This window comes from Marmota marmota, unplaced genomic scaffold, assembly GCF_001458135.2.
Source record: "Marmota marmota marmota unplaced genomic scaffold, marMar, whole genome shotgun sequence".
Lineage (NCBI taxonomy): Eukaryota > Metazoa > Chordata > Mammalia > Rodentia > Sciuridae > Marmota > Marmota marmota.
The window spans coordinates 36,642,244-36,659,728 of record NW_026000174.1 but is presented as its reverse complement, the minus strand read 5'-3'; the positions used below and the strand labels follow the sequence as shown (position 1 = coordinate 36,659,728).

The window sequence follows — 17,485 nt, the reverse complement described above, 5'->3', positions numbered from 1 at the left end:
TAGTTGTTATTTTTATTTATTTTTATTGGTGCATTATTATACATAATAGTGGGATTCATTATGTCATATTCGTACATGCATTAAAATAATTTAAACTTTATTTCTACTTTACACTATTTTGTTGACTTTATATACATACTTTTTCTAAGAAAGGTTTGTATTTTTTCTTATATTTTCATCTTCTATTTACATCTTAGAGTTACTTGAACTATTTATTTTGAAAATAAAAGCTAGCTCACAATATTACCTACTCAGAAATTTATTTGCTAATTTTATTTACTGTTTCTTATCAATAAATTGATTGTTTAGTTATCTCTATTTTGTCATCAGACTGTTAATACTTCTAATATCAAGGAAACTATGCATTGTATTCATGAATCTTGTGCCTTTCTAAAATAAACAAAATAATAAGTGTATTTACAAAGGAACAAATTTAATGCAAAAGTTCTTTTACTTATAATAAGCAAAAATACAGAGCATGAACTGTACTTGGGAATATCAGCAATGAAACTCTTCTGAGATACACATTCATTAATTTGCAGCTATTTGATCTTTTCAGGTACTGAAACCACTCTGATCTACACTCCCAAATACTTTAAATAATAATAAAGTAAGTACATAATTTATATCTTCATTGAAGAATTTGAAATGATTTGAAAGCAATGTTTGACTAAAGTTTTCACTTATAATCATTACAATTAACAAGCATAATTTTTATTTTTGTAGTCAATATAATTTCTTTTCTTTTCTGTAATTAATTTGTACCTCATTTCAGCATCATAATTTCACCTTATATGTATTTTGTAACAAGAATTGCAGCTTTTTATATATTGTTATGTCCTGGCTTTTTTCTTAAACTTATGCATATATTTTGTGTATGTATTTATTTATTCATGTCTTATGTATTTTTGTCTTATGTATCATACTATTGATTATTTTATAATTCAAACTTTTTTAAATGTTTGGTTTTTCAACATAGTAATGGAATTTTAAGGTAAAAGATTATGGCTTTTTTAAAAAAAATTTTCTTCCTCAATGTCACTTACAATGTTTATCAAAGAGTATCAATATAATAAAGTTTGAAGTGAATATAGAAATGTAAAAATGATGTACTTCTGCAGAGAAATGAATGAGAAGAAATTCTATAATATTTATTTTCCTATAATTCTTCAAATTAAGTACATATATTTATAGCTGTTCAATTATAATCCTTAATTTTGGAGCTGATTTAAAAGAAAAAAAAATTGATGCCATATTTCTTAAATGAGAATCTNGATATATTAAATTCTTGGCATCTGGCTTCTTCCAGATGTCGGCTCGCCATCCATGAGCCTATTTAAAGCTGACAAAAATGAAAGATAACTTTTCATGTTTTCCCTGTTAAACAAAATAAGTTCAGATGAGTCAAGAGAGATGCTGGAAGAATGTGTGACAACAGAGTTAAATTGCACTTTATTTAGTGTCAAATTTACCTGCTATTACTTTTTCTTAAACCCGAGTTTGTTATCTGTAAGTCTTTGGTTATGTACTTTAAATACCAAGTGTTCTTTCAATATCCTTGTTTAGTTATTTAAAACTTAATAACCTTGTTATAGCAACTGTATTCCAAGTGAGTGGGCATGCTGTGAGAAGAGTCGTTGCCAGTGGTACACACAATCTCTCCCCTAAAAGGAGTTATATCAGTATGAATTTTTTGCATGTGAAGGAGCACTTCCATCTTGGAGGAAACATCTGTGTTCTGAGTATATTCTGAGTGTTGTGGAGGATGCAGCTGCTCCTAAAATGATCTTGAAGCATTCCATGGAAAGGCTACTTCTCACCATTTCAATTTTAGCCCCTAGTGATGTCAGAAATCTCACCATAAAAATCAGAATTCTGGTTTTGAGTTTAATCATTTTATGATTCACTAATTAATTCATTCATTTCGAATTCATTTATTCATTTCAAATAACAATAATAATAAATGCTCCCATGATCCATGTATGATGAATACACAAAGGTATTAGCATACAATATTGATGCTCAAGATCATGTGTCAACAGAGAATCACAAATGAAAACAATAGTGGATACCACTGGATACCAATTAGAAAAATCAAAATGCAAAAAATTGAAAACATTAATTCTTGGCAAGGATGTGGCGAAATAGAAACTTCCATTCAGTTCTAACAGGAATACAAAATTGGACATCCATTTTTCAAGACATATTGGTAATTTCTTAAAAAATTAAAACAAAATCAAGTAATCATATGTCTTGATATTTATCCAAAAAAGTTGAGAGTTTACATTTTAAAAAAATCTACATGTGGATGTTTATAACATCCTTATTTCTAATTGTCAAATTTTGGAAACAAGTAACTAATATGTTCTTCAGGAGACATATGGATGGACAAATTGTGACACATTCAGACAATAAATTTTTATCTAAAACTAAAAAGAAATGTCTTATCAAGTCATAAAAAGACATGGGTGGATCATAAATAAGTGAAAGAGGACAATCTGAATTATACACATTTTGTTTCTAACTGTATGACATATTAAAACAGATAAATCTATATAGATGGTGTTTTAGTCAGCTTTTTTGCTGCTGTGACTACAGGACCTGACCAGCTCAATTATAGAGGAGGGAGAGTTGATTTAAGGGCTCATGGTTTCAAAGGTCTTAGTCCATGGAAAGCCAGCTCCATTCTTTAGTGCTCCAGGTCAGGCTGAACATCATCATGGCAGGACAGTGTGGCAAAGGGAAGCAGCTCACAGCACAATGATCCAGAGAGACTCCATTGGCCAGATACAAATATATACACCAAAGCCAAGACCTGATTCCACCTTTTCCAGCCACACCCTGCCCCTTGGATTACCACTCAGTTATTCCCATCAGGGGATCAAATCATTGATTGGGTTAATACTCCTACAACCTGATCATTTCTTCTCTGAATCTTCTTGCATTGTCTCACACATGAGCTTTAGAGGGACACCTCACATCGAAAACCATAACAAATAGTGAGACAGAAAATGGTTGCCAAGGATAGGGTGTAGGGACATTGGAATAGGTGAAGCACAGAAGATGTTTGCTTCTGTATGATACTACAGTAGTGGGTGTATATAATTACACATTTGTCCAAACAGAGAGAATGTTTAGTACCAAGAGTATATGCTAATGCAAACCCTGGATTTTGGGTTGTGATGTGTCAAGAAAGGTTCATTGATTATAATAAATATACCACTCTGGGCTAGGATATTAATCATGAAGAAGGATGGGGGTGAGGTGACCAGAAATATAGGGATTCTATTATCAGTTTTGCTGTCTAAAACTGTACACCACACATTTTTAAAATGTAAAAATAAATACATGAGCAAACAAACCTGTTCAACTTTACTTTAAAAATCAATGTTTGATCTCACAATCTACATAAAAATAGATTAAAATAAACAGGATTTTCACCATGTAAATCAACTACACAGGACATCAATGCAAAATATGTTCCCTAAGAAGTGATATCAATATGTTTTAATACAGTAGAGAGATGGATATTATTAAAAATATCAATAATCTTTACAATGAAACTACCTTTATTTGCATGAACTGGTATTGCACCACTGAGAGCTATCTGAAAGTCTCTAAATTAAGAGATTAATTATTAAGACCTTAAGATCTAATGGAATAATGAATTTTTTAGCAGATCATAAACTTCAAATATTTTTTATTGTTCACTGAAATAAAATAAATAATAAATAAGCACTCTGAATAAAGAGGATTTTAGCAATGTATTCTTATTTATATATATTCACTAATATTCATATTTTAATAAGTAGATTTTATACAGTTGATTTTGATTTTCCTTCTTTGGTCTTTATAAACTCTGCATAAAATATTTTCTATATAATTTCAATATAATATTTACAAAAGCATTTTGTAGCAACTTTGTCTCATTGAGTTTTTCATTAATATTAGTAAATATTTTATTCCATTTTTATTTCCACTGGAATTATTGATTATTATTTTCATCATATGACAAAAGGTTTTGAATCAATCTTCTGAAACTGTATTCCTGGCAAGAGAATATATGTGGTGGGTAACCATGTGTTTGTATGCTAGCTTATACTTCTCTGAATATTTGAAGCATTTTGATATTAACATCAGATACTTTCAGATTTTTCTGGTCATTGTTCACATATTCTGAGCATGCAAAGTCAAGAGTACTAGCTTGTGCCATGAACACCTTATGTAAATGCACATGATTCTTTGTGCACATGAATCATTCTGATCAAATTATTACAGAGACAAAGAGATGCTCAGACCTACCTTTATATTGCAGTTTTACTGCCAAATCTCTCTTGTTAAGACCTCTGTTCTTCCTCCACTTTTTTTAACCAATATGTAGTCTCTCCATTTTATTCAAATATCTTTATCAAAAATAACTCTTACTTCCCTTTAAATTAGAACCTAGCATCTCTTAGTTAAATGAAAAATAATATAATTGAAATTTAACAGCATTAACTCATTCAAGACTTGAAATAACCTCTTAAGTTATGATTAGCTCAACTGAGTTAACACACATGACACCCCGTGGAGGATACTTGGAAAGTTTAGGAAATATCTTAAGTTAACATGGCAAATGAAAAGCAAAGCCAAGTTTCAAACCCCACTTGTTTTGAACAGCATCAGAACTCCTGTTTCCAAGGCCTAAGCTCATAAAATTGTGTCCCTGACTCTGACTGAAAAGCATGTCTGGGCACATGGCAACTCAACTTAGGGGAAATTCTCAGTGTGGAGCAACTGTCACCACCCTATATGTCCACAAAGTCATTTCTGCAGCATACATATATTCAAAAGAACACATTACTGCCTGGAAAAAATATCAGGGTGAAGGAATAGAAAGCAGTTTGAAGCAGCTAGGGAAGTTCCAACTCTGAAAAACCTTAGAGTTATGATAAAAAGATGCAGGCTTTTCCATCCAGGAATTTACAAGGTAAAATCTGTGATACAGAGAATGAGGACATTTGACAACCCTTAGAGATCTTGATGCAGAACATGTTTGCTTACCTAACACACTCCGTGCAGACATTCTATAAGCCACCAGATCTCAAAATGTTCTCTCTCATGGTCTGGGGGTACTCATTAGAAATGTAAATTTTTAGGCCTAAACTGACTCAAGCCTACTAAATTCAGAAACTCAGAGAAGGGCCTCTCCTTCTACATTTAACAAGCACTTCAGGTGATTCTTCATCTCATTCAAGTGTAAGAAGCAACATAGAAAGCAAATATAAAAAATCTGTCTCAGATTTATACAGTCAGAATCTAGCGAGAACTTCATTTCTGGTTTTATACTCACAGCAAAGGAAAATCTCTCTATTTCACCTCACCTACAAATATTCTAAATTAACAATTTCCATTCTTTTATCTCTGCCATACCACTTTGGGTGATTTTTAATAATACAGAGTATCTCACTAACACATGACTACCTTTATATGCTACTCTACTATCATTACTAAGCAGCCCTCTCAAGTAGGGCAAAAGCACACCCATTAATCTTACTGGCTGCAGTATTGTGACGGGACTATTTTTCATGATGATGGGGATATGATTGAAAAAGCCTTTAACATAAACCTTGCACTGTACACTGTTCATGAATAATAAACCAACCACCTGAATCACTTTCTAATGTCCCCATCACAAATATCCCTCTGATATTATTAAGGGCCTTGGAAATTAGCATTGCTCCTGCTTGATGTTGAGTTCTGGCTCTGGCTCCCAGCAAACTAATCAGGGTTTTTATGTCAAATGTAGACTGATTTGTGTTCCACTTTGGGCTTTTTGATCTGGAGGTCATTTGAGGAGTCTCATAGCCAAGAGTCGGAGATAGATTTTTGTTGTTGTTTGTTTGTTTGTTTTGTTTTCCCCTTAAGTTGCTCTGTTCACCTTAGGAAAGTATTTTCACCATAGACTGCCTTGAGCAGTCTTCTTATATTCTTTTCTCCTATGCGTCTCCTAACAGTCTTAAGAGAAAAGTGTTGTAATATGCATTTCTCAGGTGAAATAACTAAGGCTCTGCATTCACATTATAATATTGCAAAGTTCTAAATCTAGGGGCTTACTTGTTGCTTTCATTAGAAATAATTGGATTTACCTTAATGTGACAGGATCCCAAATTAGCAGTCTTAAACAGATAGAAGTTCCTGTCTTTTGCTGACTTCCTGACATGAAAGTCAGAGTGTTGGGACTGTTTATTGAAAGTGTGAAGAGATAGAATCCTTGTATGTATTGCCACCTCTATGTTATTTCCTGGCCTCTTTGGTCTGATCCTCATCTCTATGTCCACAATCTACAATCAAAGGAGGAGAAAACTAAAAGAAAAACAAAAAACAAAAAACACTTCTTCTTTTTTTTTTTCCTTTTGGATGCAATCTGAAAGGTGATGACATCTGTTGTGTTCTTATACCTGTTTTGGGACCTTTGGTGCTTAACCCCAAGAAGCTGCAAAGGAGGCTGGGAAATACTTGTTCTGGATGATAATTTGCGTGACTAGAAGAGTCTTTTAGAACTGAAAGAATAGTTATTTGGGGAGATCTATTAATCTTTTACCACTCTTTCTCAACTCAATTCAGAACCTGCAATCTTTTTTTTGGGGGGGGATACTGGGGATTGAATTCAGGGGTACTTGACCACTGAGTTAGATTATAAGCTCTATTTTGTATTTTATTTAGAGACAGTGTCTCACTGAGTTGCTTAAGCACCTTGCCATTGCTGAGGCTGGCTTTGAACTCCCAATCCTTCTGTCTCAGCCTTCCCAGCTGCTGGGATTACAGACATGTACCACTGCGCCAGGCTGGAACCAATCTTAACTGAAAATAGAAAGTAAAAACTGGAAGAACAACAAATATTTAGTACTAAAATTAATTGCTGAATGCAGAAGAAGCACCATTTCAGCAGCAAACATTTGTCTAAGTGCCTCATACCCATAAGTCTGCAGAAATCAATTAATTATGAACTCTAGTCTTTGTTCCCAAGGCACTTATTATCCATCTGGTAAAACACAGCTGCATCATCGATGGATTAAGTCAATATTTCTTTCACTTTCCTAAAAGTCATCTGAGGTACTTAATAATAAATCAGAATCCCAGACCAGGTGAATCAGTATCTTGAGTCACATGGCCCAGGAACCTGCATTTTAGCATTGCTCTCAGAAGAATATTATGCAAACCGAAGGAGTTTGACTTACCCTCTAGCAGTTACTAGAGCTCTGGACAGACAAATGGATAGGTTTTTATTCTTTCAGAGTTTCTCTACCAGAACTTTATTTTCCCATTAACAATGTTGTTCTAGAGTATCTGCTGGTAATTCTTTTCTTTTATGATTGCTGATCTCTGTTGTACCCGACATTGAACTCAAACATTATGAGAGGGAGACATATAAAATCACTGAAAACAGTTATCTTATTGTTATTATCACAGTTATTATCTTATAAAATCTTGACATCCCTGTGAGTTGGCTAGATAGATATAGTATTCCTATTATACAAATAGACCAACTAAACTGATACTCAGAGAGATCAAGAGAGTTGCATAATGTCCCATAATTCTTAAAAGGAAATGATGGCATGCAGATCCTTATCTGGCCCCAGACCTGTGCTCTTCATCTTCTTGCAATTGTCTCAAAAATAATGAGCATGAGAGCATCACCTTCAGCATTCTGAGCTTCAGCTTGGCCACCTCTGACCCATGAGGTTCATTTTGACACCTCTCTCCTTGGCTTCTGCAATTTATCCCAACCAGAAATTCAGCTTAGTAATTATTAATGATGCAAAGTGCATTTAAACTCAAAGCATCACCCTGAAGGAAGAGAGAGGGAAGGAACTGTAACTTCTGAGCTGTTCTAAGAACGTAGCTAGGCTTTGTACACAATGCTGATGCTAAAATTCACATAGAATACAAAGATCCAAGTGTTTGCTGCTCTTCCATTCTGACTTATCTTAGGCTTCTGATGTATAAATGATCTATGATCTTGCATTTATATTTATTTTTTTCTAAATTTACATTTGAAAAATAGTAACTCATAAGGAATTTAAGAGCGATGTAGGATGTTGAAATCACTAAATACTATATCCTTTTGAAAGACCTACAACTTGTACAGTTCTGTGCCTGGATTTGATTTTTCTTGCAGTATGCCTGCTGTGATCTGTGCTTTTAGACTATCACTGGGGTTTGAAAGCATTAGAGTCTGTGAATGAACTGTCATCACATCTGTCTTAATTTTATTTCCATCTGCTCATGCAGTGTGCACCTGGACTTGGATGATTAGACAAGAACAAGGGGAAAAAAATCCTAATACCCTTCTTCTTTCAGTCAAAACCAAGGCTTTTCATTTCATCTTTGACAGTGTTATAGAGGAAAACACATGGAACAGAATTCACAAGATATATGGTCCAGTTCTGAGTCTCCCATTCACAAGCTGTCACCATTGGCTTTTTTGTACTATGACATTTCTAAACTTCAGTTTCTCCATCTGTAATGTCTGCTTCTACACTATGTTAGTGTGGGCATAAAAGGAAGCAATGAATGTGCAAGCTATGAAATATTAAAAAACACAATTTTGCATATGCCATATATTCATATGTCAGTTATGCTGAAGTGTAAACTAAAACCTGCAGGGTGTAGGATTTTCCTAAAATAAAGAGTTTTCTGATGTATTGAAAAGATCCATGTGTTTCTATTTCTTTCTTAGTCTTAAATTGTTCTCGGTTATGGGTAAGTTTAAAATGGGTGATAAAAACATGAAGGAAGAAAAGACTATTAAGAAATTGATAGGTAATTAACATTTTAAATATGCTTTTTAATCCGCCAAAATGTTTTAATCCCCCTGAATGGTTTAATAGCTGCACTACTGAGCTGCTACAATGAGGGCAGAGAACAAAGTACTTAGATTAGGGTGTACAGCTGAGACTGCAGCAAATAGAGCAAGCAAATACAGCGTGAAATTGTTCCAGATGGATATAAGTACCCATAATTAGTAGCAAACATTGAGCAGAGCATATTAGTGGGAACAAAACTCCTTTAGAATGCTACTGACTTAAACAATCACTGGCATATAAGGTGAATTTTCAGCAATTGTATGCAATACTGAGAAAAGCCTGTGGTGGTAACTACTCCTATGTAAGAAAAAGATAGCTTTAGGCAGAGTCATGTGGGGAAGGATGGTTTCTGCTCATAGAAAGAAAGGATAAGATATAGACAATATACATAGCAAGGAAGGAGAAAGTAGAGGATGGGAGAGAGGGGCCTGGAGATAGGTGGGGGTAAACAGAAGGAAAAGTGGAAAAGGAGAAAACTATATGGAGGTTGGAGTCAAAGATCACTAATGGCTTTCATGTTCCATAGCAAGGTTGGATTGTAAAAGAAAAAGATAATCTTATGACATCATCTTAGTTTGGGGTAATTACAAAGTATCTGTGTGGTACATTGCACATAGAAGCTCATTCCCAAAATGTGGGTTAGTCCTTCTTTAAATAAATGTTTCCATCAACTTCATGAAAGTTTGTATTAAATATTTTCTCCAGGTCTGGTAAACATTTTTAAATGTAGAGAATACTGGCTGTCTGAGATTCTAGGAGTAAAAATATTACAAATAATTCTGCAGTTAAATCTATTTATAAAATTTTGCCCTTGGCTTGAGGACATATCAGAACCTGACTTAAAGAAAGCTTGATCCGAGACAGACTAGAAGTTACATCACTGAAAATCAGTCTCCCTAAAAGAGCCTTTCTGATAACTCAATGTGAAGTGCCCAAAGGGATTAATTCAGATTAACAACTGAATTATTCTCTGGAATAAGGTACATTATGACTGGTTGTTGGGAACAACTCTATAGGAGAGATCACATAATTGCCAAGAGACTAATGATAGCCAGAAAAAAGGCTATATTAGTGGTTAAAGGTCAATATTCACCCATTTCCATAAAGGAAATGAGGGTAGATGACCTCACTAATAATAAATGTAATTTAAATTCATAAGATACTTTTTATATCAAATTTATTTTTTTAAAAATTAGAGGTAATCAGGAAAATTCTAAGTATAATAAAAGAAATTTTTAAACACAACTGAAGAGATTAGAGATTTGGATAACACTTTGGGAAATAATTTGCCAACTTATTTAAATACCTTGTAATTCTTACTACATGGCAACTCAATATTGTCAATTTTAATGAATGAACCTAAATACAGTATAAAGGAAAATACATGCTCAGGAAAAAAATATGTTTCTTTACCTAATATTTTATACTAATATAGAAATGAAAACAACCTAAATATTTTCCAGTACAAAATGGAGAGTGGATGGATACACATTCATACAATGGTGATTGAGTTCTCTGTGGTTTTCCTTGCATTTGGATCATGACCTGGGACACTAGTAGAGATTATGGGCCTTGAATGTCTTACCAATGAGGTGATCAATATAAAAACTCAAATTATATTGTTTTTATTTTAAAAAAAATATTATCCAAGCTAAATCCTCTTCAGACTTCTGTAACTGTTGTGATTAAGATAGAAATACAAACATTTTCTTAAATGTTTTTAACAAGTATCATAAAACCCACAGAATATTTATGATGTGTTTCAAAGTTTTAAAGCATCTTTCTTCAGTCAAGTCTACACTAAAACCAGGGCACTATATTAAGAGTTGGTTTTCTTGGCCTCAGGAAACAAAATAATGTGGGTCATCTAAAAAAGAAAAGAAGTGTGTGTGTGTGTGTGTGTGTGTGTGTGTTTTCACAGATTCTAATAATATAGGGTAACTCTAAGATGATGGTTGGAGATGAGCCACTACCCCTGGGATCCCAGGAGACTGGGCAGAGGAATAATGATCAAGATTATGCTATGGCTGCTTTCAATGCATCCTCAAAATTATTATGCAAACATTCAAAGTTCTGACAGAAAATGTATAATTGGTAAGGCTTATGTGATGAGATTTGCAAGTAGATGAATAGGAGAAGCTCTGTCCTTCCTCAGTCTCTATAAAAGGGCAGAAGCAGAAGGCAGTAAGACAATAACCAATAGGAGAAGTCTTCTGATGGAGGAAAATGATGCCTATAGGAAGAGTGGGTAAGTTGGATGTTCAAAAGCCAAAAGCTGACCAATTCTTTAAAAATAACTTTTAGGTTGCTTAGTACTAATAAAGGGCAATATAAATACACAAAATATTCTACTCATAGGATCATGTTCTTGATGAAAAGAACACAAATTTTCTCATTCTTATGGGTGATTGCACATTGTACCCAAGCAAGATTAGTATACACTAATTATTACTTTCTCTTGTCTATCAGGTCTAGCCCATTTGTTATAATTTATTATATCATTTGCTGCTTTTATTAAAATCTGTGATTCCTGTCTAACTATCTCATTAGGAATGACAGTTACTGATTCTGGGGAGGTAGTATACATAATTCTCTCATTTTCCTCTAATTGATGGGAAAATGTTCAGAGTTACCTTCAGCTTATTTAGAATATCTAATTCCTCTTCCTAGAACTGTGTTATGGTTTAGATATAAGGTGTCACACAAAAGCTCTTATGTGAAACAATGCAAGAATTTTCAGAGGTGAAGTAATCTGATTATGAGAGTTGTAATGTAATCAGTGAATTGATTTGCTGATGGATTAACTGGGCAGTAACTGTAGGGAGCTAAGATGTGGCTGGAGGAATTAAGTCACTAGGGGTATGAATTTGGGGTTTATATTTTGTCCTTGGTAAGCAGAGTTCTTGCTTTGCTTTTGTTTGCCATGTTCTGAGCTGCTCTTCTACATCCTTCCACCATGAGGTTCTGCCTCACTTCAAGCCCAGAGCCATGGAGTCAGCCAACTATAAACTGAACCCCTGATACCTTGAGTCAAAATAAACTTTTCCTGCTATTACTATTGTCAGGCCTTCTGGTCACAGAGACAAAAAAGCTGACTAAAAGACACTGTTGTCTGTAAGTATTTGGAGAAGTTCTAAGAGAAAATTTCCCACAGAGTATACATGCCTTAGATACCAGGATAGATGCATTGTGCCAAAATTTCCCTTTTCCTATGTGCTTCCAGTGCCATTTACTGAGATTCTGCTGTGCAACACTCATTGTGATTGAAACTGGAATATACAGATGAGTGAGACATCTGCATGCTTCCAGTATATAATGCATTGAAAAATATAAAAATAGTTTGAGACACCTATACTACTGACATGGCAACATTAGATGCTGATATTAACTAGGATTTATGGTGATCTGGAGGAGGGAAAATTGATATTGCTGGAAGACAGGGGAAGCTGCTGACAAATTTAGGCTGTATCTTGAAGATTGCAGTAGACGTCTTTCAGTTTCTATATGTCTCTCTTTCTTTCTCTCAAATACACAAACAGGCATAATCCAAATATAAACCAACAGGTGCTTAACTTCTGAAGAAGTGGAAGCCTGGAACTTTAACTTAGGTAAACACTACAAGAAATCGAAACTGAGCTTAGAATGAACAGGGTGTGAAATTTAGAAAAGTTTCCAACCTAATCTAGAGTGGCTTAAGGATCACAAAGCTATTTGAACTGTGAAGTTTCATTAGGAAAAAAAATCACTTTGAGGCAACACTGGAAGAAAGAACAGCCCTTTGTGCTGATGTGCAGTCTTGTCTGTCCTTCACTTGAGAAGGACACATAAATGTGTCAGATGAGTTTGAGAAAAAAGAAGGTGTGAGAGTTATATTAGGAAAGGAAACAGTGGGACTGTTTCTTGAAAAAATAGGAAAGGAAGAAATATCAGTTTTGCATAGGGGATCAATGAAATACTTGGCTTTTGGTTAAGTGATCCTAATTTATTTGCTTCTACCCAACCTCAGTAGCATTTTACCCTCTCCAATCTAAAATGTAATTTTGTTCCCTTTACCAGTATATGTCAGGGAGAATATTTTTAATCCTACATCTGCTCAAATTACCCAACTGTTTCTCAAAACTGCCAATTGAAGGCCTTTTCAAAGAGTTGAAAATATCTCTGAGTATTGAGGTTAGTTAGTTCCAGTGATACCCAAGGAAATAGGTGAGAGATGTGTGGTCAAATTGATCATATCTGTTACACGAGAACAATTTTGGATGGCTACTCATTCTCTTTCCATAAATCTCCCAAATTGGTTTCTCTTCTGTACTTCTGTTTACATCTAAGAGGAAGTCTTAATTTGGTAGTCATGATTTTTGATACTGATAATCTGCCTTTGATGAGAATCATGTCAATCTGCTTGAGATGAGTTATCATGAAGTAGGAGATAGAAACATAAAGATTCAAGGGAGCTAGAATTATCTGATGCCAGTAGTACTAAAGTTTAAAATCCCTTATGAAAGGTGTGTAATTTGAACTACACTGCAATCAGAGGGCCTCAAGCAGGTGCTCATGATGGCATGATATTCCATTTTCAGTAGGTTTCAAATCTAGATTATTGCATTTTGTTCAACTTATGATGACAGTCTCAGAGGTTTAGGAGGAGGAAGTTGAGACACTCTGTGTAAGAAATGGCTAGACAGACTTAATGAAAAGTCTGTCTAGCCATTTATTAAAGATCCTGTCCAAGAAAATCTACTTTTTGTATTCATACTTCTCAGAGTACCATCACCTTTTAAATTATCAGCTCAGGTTCTTGTTTACAAAGTTATTTCAGAATTTTCGTATCAGAACTGATGAGTCATAATACTGAGAAATGTGGAACCAAAGTTGCATTTAAAAATACCTAGTTGATTCACTCTCACAGTCTGACAACTACTGATGTAGGTAAGTAGAGGAACTGATACTGCCTTTACCCTCTGTCTCAGTATGTGTTTGGAAAGAACATCTGAGGTAAGAAAATATCAAATTTCCTAGAAATTTCTCCCAATCCTGAGAACTTGACCCAAGTTCCTTGACAAGCAAAGACAGTGAGCATTAGAAGCACCAAGGCCATGTCTCCTAGGACACATAAGCACAATAGGAGCATTTAGAGCTCCATGAAAATTAATTAGTCCTGTCAACAGAAACTCAAAGACCTGGGAACTGTAGCCACATGTAGCATAAGATTAACCATTAACAAAAGGTTGACTATTGCAGTTTCTGAAGCTTGATAGAAGCAAGGGTGAGGCAAGAATTAAAATTTGGGGTGATGTGCAAATAAATAAATTCACTAAACTCAATGTTTTTTGAAATGTTGTCAAAATGAACAATATGAAAGAAACCTTGAATAGCTATTATAAGTGAAATCATCATGAACATGAAAATTATATCTGATAAATCCCTGGACACTATACATCAAAGTTCTTATTCTCTTGAAACTTGTATTTCTATTTGAGGAGAATGCAAGAGATGCATTCATGGAAGGATTCCTTTCTCCTTTCTTTGGAGTAAATTTACCCTTTTATTAATTTACCTTTAGAAAAATAAGAAAGACTATGGTTTAAAATTTATACTCTATCACCTAATTGATTGCCTGCTAACTCTTCTAATGATTTTTTTTTTTTTGAAGTCCAGTTGTATCATTGATCTCTTATAAGAGTAGTGCTTTCCTGGGAAACAGTTTTGAGACTGGAATTGATGCTATTAGCAGCAGATTTACACGTCAGAGTGTCCAGACCCATCTCCCACTAAACTTCTGTCACAGTGGCAAATTCATATTCTAATTAATCTGAGCATTTTTTAAGCACTGATATTATATGTTTGCCATTATTTCATGTGCCAAACTTCTCTATGAATTGAAATTCTACTAAATTTACAAAGCCTAGAAAAATATGATAATGACTCCAATGAAATCTTCCTGGATTTCCAAAGACCCAAACAACTTCCTCAATTTTATCATGTTACCAAGTGTGAGGGCAGACATATCTAGATTTCCAACTGTAGTGACATATATGTTAGGGTGGCTGGTAACTGATTTTTGTTTTACCTGTGTATAGAACAATGCTTTGCACACAGTCATATTTGATAAGCATTTTCTACCACATTTCTTCTTATAAGTAGTTTTTCTGTTTTACAGAAAAATGGTTGCTTATGTATATTACTGAGAAGATTAATAAAATTGGCAGTTATTGCTTTGTTTCTGAAACTTAGGAGCAGGTTTCCTCTTAGTATATCTTATTTCAGGATGTTTCCCATGGCCCATGTCTGCCAGATTATTATGGAAGTTACTATAAACTTCAATAAGAAACCATACCTTACTCACATTCTTGGTGTAGTGTTTATATTCACATTCAATTATTTCAATTTTATATGAGCCATATATATTGCTGAGCTGTTTAGTTATAGTCTTAAGAGGACATCAAGAGAACAATGGACTAATGATTATAACAATATCTGAAGAGGAATGTAAGGTACAAATAAAAAGCAATTTAAAAATATATGCATTTGATAGGAAAAGAAGTAGTAAAACTGTCTGTTTGCCAACCATATGATTTTATATCTAAAAGACCCCAAACTCCACCAGATGACTTCTAGAGCTTATAAATGACTTTAGCAAAGTATCAGGATACAATATAAATATCCAGGAATCAGTAGCTTTCCTATATTCCAAAAGTGATTCAGCCAAGGAAGATATCAGGACAATTATCCCATTCACAATAACCTCAAAAGAGTTTAATACATGGGGATTAATCTAACCATGGAGGTAAAAGAAATTTATAGAACACTGAAGAAAGAAATTGAAGAACTTAGAAGATGGAAAAACTTTCCATATTCTTGGATATACAGAATTGTTATTGTCAAAATTCACATAATATGAAAAGAAATATATGGACTTAATGCAATCCCCATCAAATTACCAATGACAGTCTTCACAAATTAGAAAAACAAAATCTTACATTAATTTGAAAGAACAAGAAATCCAGAATAGCCAAAGCAATACTAAAGCAAGAATAAAGAAGAGAAGACAACAATACCTGATCAAAATAATATCACAGAGTAGTAGTAACAAAAACACCACGGTATTGGCATCAAAATAAATGAAGATGAACAAAATAAAAGACACATATACAAATCCACATACAGATAGCTATTTGATAATTGACAAAGCTGCCAAAAATATATTTAGAGAAAAGAGAGCCTTTTAAACAAGTGATGTTTGGAAAACTGAATAGCTACATGTAGAAAACAAGAAACTAGACTCATATCTTCTACACTGCACAAGCCTCAAATCAAAATGTATCAAAGATTCAGTAAGTAGACCAGAAATTTTACAATTACTAGAAGAAATAGGGTCATCAAATTACTATATAGGTGTCATCAAAGAGCCCAAAGAACAAATTATAAAACCAAGAATCAGTAAATGGGGTGCTATCAAACTAAAAAGCTTTTGGATAGTAAAGAAAATGGTTAAAAGCATAAAAAAAGAGAGTACAGAAAGAGAGAAAATCTTGGCCAGCTACTCCTCCAATAGAGGATAAATATCCTGAATATACAAAGAATTAAAAAAAACTTAACAACAACAACAAAAACTCAAATAACTGAATCAAAAAATGGAAGAAAAATCAAAACAGTTAATTTTCAAAAGAAGAAATACAAATGGACAACAAATAGATGAAAACAAAACTAACAAACAAACTAATTAAACAATGATAAAAGATCTCTAGCAATTAGGGAAATGGAAGTCAAAATTACACTAAGATTTCATCTCACTCCAGTCAGAATGGTAATGATCAGGAATATAAATGCTGGTGAGGTTGTGGGAAAAAAAGGTATGCTTATATATTGTTAGTGGGATTGCAGACTAGTACAACCATTCTGGAAAGCAGTATGGAAACTCCTCAAAGATCTAGGGATCCAACCATCTTACAGCACAACTATTCTAGTCCATGGTATCTTCTCTAAATATCTAAAATTGACATATTGCACTGACACAGCAGCAAAATTCACAATAGATAAATTATAGAATCAATTCAGTTTCCCTTCAACAGATGAATGGATTAAGAAATTGTGATATTCTCTCTCTCTCTCTCTCTCTCTCTCTCTCTCTCTCTCTCTCACACACACACACACACACACACACACACACACACACACACACACTAGTTCTACTCAGCTATAAAAAGAATGAAATTATGGTGTTTGCCAGTAAAATAATGGATGGAGAATATCATACTCAGTGAAATTAGCCAAACTCAGAATCTCAAAGGACAAATGATTTCTCTTATATGTGGAAATTAAGGTTTAGAATTAGAATTTGAATTTGGAATTATGTATTTTCAGATTAAAATGCTCAACCTGTGTTTATGCATACATGTATGTCAACTATCTATCTATCTATTCAAAATAATTACTTGAAAATATAATGAAGATATTCAGTGTGAATTAATAGAAGCTCTCAAAGGCATGTAAGGAGGGACAAGAGCACTTTGTAGGCAGAAGGGGGTGGTTTTTTGATAACCCTAGGACATTATGTTAAACTATGCTGCTGTGACCACACAGGCCTATGTAAAAGGGAAGAACAGTAAAAGACTTGGACACACACACACACAATATAT

At 33.8% G+C, this 17,485-nt stretch overlaps 1 protein-coding gene across 5 annotated transcripts in view; it reads right to left on the bottom strand.

Moving 5' to 3' along the window:
• The window catches only part of Luzp2 (leucine zipper protein 2), a 482,138-nt gene that overhangs the window by 167,900 nt on the left and 296,753 nt on the right, over positions 1–17,485 (bottom strand). The gene's annotated exons all lie outside the window — the stretch shown is intronic.